Source organism: Patella vulgata, chromosome 2 (assembly GCF_932274485.2).
Source record: "Patella vulgata chromosome 2, xgPatVulg1.2, whole genome shotgun sequence".
Classification (NCBI taxonomy): Eukaryota; Metazoa; Mollusca; class Gastropoda; family Patellidae; genus Patella; species Patella vulgata.
This window is the reverse complement of record NC_065880.2, coordinates 47,122,780-47,127,438: the sequence shown is the minus strand read 5'-3', so window position 1 is coordinate 47,127,438 and position 4,659 is coordinate 47,122,780.

Genomic DNA, 4,659 nt, shown 5'->3' with positions numbered 1-4,659 from the left:
TTAGAGTTTATCACATTTATAAACATTATTTTTACTTTTATACTTTAAAAACCTATATAAACATAATGGAGGGATTTTCATTACCTGGTAATGAAACTGCTTACACCAATTTCCCACATAGAAAGCTGAAAAAGATCACCATTGTTACAAATTTCTGTTATGATTGCTTGAGTATTGGCTTTCTCATTAACCAGGAAGTCTGATGTTCGATCCACGTGTTGACCGGGCAAGGGACAGCGTATAGCTGAAACGCCGCTGTCGGTGATGATCATTTCAATCAATCCGGACGACTATGGATAAACAATGAGTTGAATGCTGTAAAAGGTTAACGGGATTTAGTGTGGCTTGTTGCAGTGGTTGCCGATACTTTTCGGTTCATGAAATTGAAAATATCTTAGCGAAGCCCCCTTGAAATAAGCAACACCGTACTAATAAGATAAACACAAAGAACACCGACGCCATCATTGAAGATGAAATTGAATAAATATGTGATTAAATGTTTTTAGATGGTGAAATTTTTTATTGAATCTATATACCATTTGAGAAATGCTTAATCTAATTGTCCAAAAAACACGACTATATATTAACGGAGTTAATTGAAACAGTGGGTGGCCAATGTTAGAAACAAACACCGTAACCGTGTATGCTTGTTTTAGATTATATTCTGGATACGAGTTAGGGTTGGTAGTTTTTCACTAAATTAATTAAGAAAAAGGTGATAACGAGCTAATCAGAACAGATTAACAGAATTATTTTTTTGCGAAACTTCACCCATTTCTATGATTAATTTACACTATCACTGTGCTTACAACTCAAGAGAGTTTATCGTGAACCATCTTGTGTATGTTGTATAAATAAATCACCATAGGATGTTTTATCAAATAGTTTTAGTTACCTTAGTTATATTAACAAACATATAATACGATGGAATCAGACTAAAAAAAAATTGAGTTTCTGACACGAAAAGATAAGTTTTATTTTAGAAGTAGGTAAGATTGTGTTAAGATTAGAATTTGTAGAAGTTCGCGGGAAGAATTAACCCAATTAAAATGCTTACAGTTCCTTAAAAGAAAATCCCCGATTTCTGGAGAAAACAAATACGGTACCGGTAGAAATGAACGGGTTTATATCTATCAGTATTAGAAAAAATACAAGACCACACTCCTTTCCAGATGGGGGGGGGGGGTGGCCGAATGGTTAGCACGTGCGTGTTGTATCATACGGCCTGTCATTGAGTCAACTGGCGTGGTTTCGAATCCCCTGTTGTACGTGACAAGGAGTAGGGTCGCCTGTCCAAACCTCGTGGGTTTTCTCCGGGTCCTCCGGTTTCCTCCCACTGCTAAAGACCCCTACGCGCAAGCGAATTATTGAAATAAAATTAAACCATATGTTAGTCCCGAAATGAGCTAGTTTGTGTCGAGTGGACGTTAAACCCCATTTCCCTCTCTCTCTCTCTCCTTTTCAGTATCGAAATTGGGTGACTTCTAATAAAATAAATTTCGAGACCGAGTAATTGCACAGTACGGATCCAATGGCGATCATGAAACAGAATACATTCCCTAAAGGAATTAATGTATCAATAAAGAATACAACTCCGATCTGAGGTAATACTAATATTTGCCAATATGAGAAGAACCAGGAATCATTTCCAATTTATTACTGTTTTGTGGTATCATATAGATCGACAGTAGAGAACAAAAATTAAACAAAAGATCCAGAGAAAATATAATAATATGCGTTAAAGACTGTATTTAGGCGAGAAATCCCAACAATTTGACTACATAGTTTAGTACGTTTACAAGATTTCAGTGGCAGGGACACTAATTCTCTCTGAATATCGATACAGTTTCTACTTATGGTTAGGTAATCGATCGCAGCATGTTTAGAAAATCTAAAAAAAAGGGGTTTCGAAGAAAAAAACAATTGCTCCACGAAAAAAATACGCGCTTCGTTGAGATTTCTCCGTATTGATGATGCAAAGAAACCTTACACGAAATTTCAACACCTTCACTTGTCATTTCGATTAATCCGAGCAGATAATGTTCTTCATCGAACTCAGTCATGACATTCACACTAGCATATACACCAAGTGGGAACATTGTACATCAATCAAGAGTAGAGTTATAGCAATAGAATTGCCTATCTCTGCTTACACCAGGATTTCCCCATATGACTAGTCCCCATCAGTTTTGGTAGCTTTAGCAAGTTACAGAGCATTTAAACCAGAGGGTTAATGTTTGTTTCATACCTGTCTTACGTCGTTCGTATATAAGTATAAGATATTAACCTCCAGCACCTTTGATTTCAACCGAATACATGGCCAATTAACGACGTATTTGAACCTTTGCATTATATTTATAAAGATGATAAATATCACATATCTTGTTATTATTCCTGGAAGTAGCGGTGTTCTTTCAAGGTGGTCACCAGACCAGAAAATAACAGGAATATATTTACTCCCCATAGGTTACATATGAATCATATGGAAGACTTTGATGAAATATAAACTTAGCATTACCACCCCTTCTCTGCACTTAATCACCAGAAGAGCCAGGATATAATATTATGATATTGGTCCCAGGGCTGGAGTTATCTTCCTATCTGTTTAACACATTGGATAGATAATTTGTAACAAATGTTGGAAAAAAAGGAGTAATGGAACGGGTGGTGTTTACTTGACTGGTATAATTTTATAGTTTAGCATGGAGGTAATACCCAGTTACCTGTTATTCGAGGATCTTTGATTACCTATATATCCTGTATAGTCTCATTAAAACGTGACATTTACCTGGGCACGACCAGTAATGTTGTACATGTACGCATTTTATAATATAATAAATTAATCATTTCGACCAGAGTGTTTAACTGATCAATGAATCTGGTCTCACTCTTAATGAATGGATCATCTGGTATTTAGCAAGAAATACAAAAATGAAACAAAACGACCATTTTAGATTTTATCAGTCAAATGTTACCTCATTGTGTTACCAAGACTAATTTGAAAAACAGCCTATATCGAGAAAGAAATAATCGATTTAAAAAGCAGGAGATAGATGGCGTGTTGGGTTATTGATACCAAATTCTGACAGAAAATAAAAAAAATTCTAAAATTCAGTTAACATCGACGTTACGTCATTATGTCATTAAGATTTATCGTCCAAAAATGCAGCTGTTTAAAAGAATATACCGCAATATACAACAAAATCGATTAGAAATTTTTTTATTGGAATGCCGACAATATGTATTTGCATTCATTGTTTCCAGAGTTTGTGTGTTCTGTGCAAAATGTACTAATTGTAACAATATTGTAAAAAAGAAACTATATTTTCATCTTTTGACAGGGTAGGGATGGAGTGTGGTGGATTGGGGCGGTCACGTGGTCTAACGCGTGTGCTGTAGATCATAAGGTCTCTTATTGATATCCCATTCTTGTACGTCACAAAAAGTATAGGGTCGCCTTCCCAACCCGGTGTGTTTTTCTCCCACTGCTAAAGACCAAAAAAGAGTTGGGGGCCACGGTGGCTAAGTGGGTACGACGCTGGCTCGCTAGTCTGGAGGTCGCGGGTTCGCTCCCGGTGTTGGCCGAGAAAGTTCATCGAGATTTTCCGGCGTGGTTTCCCCTTGTCAGTGGTGCAGAACGGAGGGTCTGACAGGGACAGCTGTCTAAACATTCGGATGGTATGGAAAACCGAGGTCCTATGTACACATTGGAGTGCAAGTAAAAGATCCCCTGGCAGTTGGAATTCGATGTAAGAGTAGGCCGTAACGCCGCTGTCCGGGCAAAAATGTCCCTCATAGCACACGGTATGGCGTATGTCCGTCTTCATTAGCCAAGTCGAAGCCGAACAGTAGGACGTTAAACCTTATTTCATTTCATTTCATTTCCAAAAACAGTTGCCATTAATAATCTTCGGAGCGATATAAGAATCTGTCCACCAATTTATTTTTACACTATAAGCTTACAGCTTACCCGGGGAACTTTGACGTTCACTGAACCTGCAATACGGTTACAAACGTGTCTAAAACATACACACACGCGCACACACACACACACACGCCCCACCTCCACACACATTCTATTATGTAACAAACTATCTTGTTTACCTAATATAGATTTTTAAAATGATTTCTATAATATGTATTTGTCATGAAAAAATACTTCTTATTCCACAATCTGATTTTAAACCGCCCTGTAAAAGAAATGTTCTTGACATACTCGCCGAAACGCACTTTATTCCGAATTAAAACGAAACGAAAACATTCGGATTAGTGTCGGAATGGAACCACCACAGCTCTACCGTGTATAGATATAGATTACTATAGGTCTGGCTATCAAAATATTAATATGATAGATTATTTATGTTTATGTTTGTCTGTCTTAAACTATAATAAACGTATGTCAAAAGTCGCATGTTTTTTTTAATTGTTTATTGACTGTTTCTGTTTGCTTTGGGTATCAGCGATGCAACATTATCTGTTGAATACGACGTAAACATTCTAGTATAGTTCCAATGCATATTTAGGGTATTCATGCACCCAGTTACCAATATATGCACTCCACATCGAGTTAAAGACCATATTGATGATGTCGCTGGCCTAACAAGAACTAGCAATCTGATATCAATTGTAAACAATAGAAACACGAATAACAGTTAATTA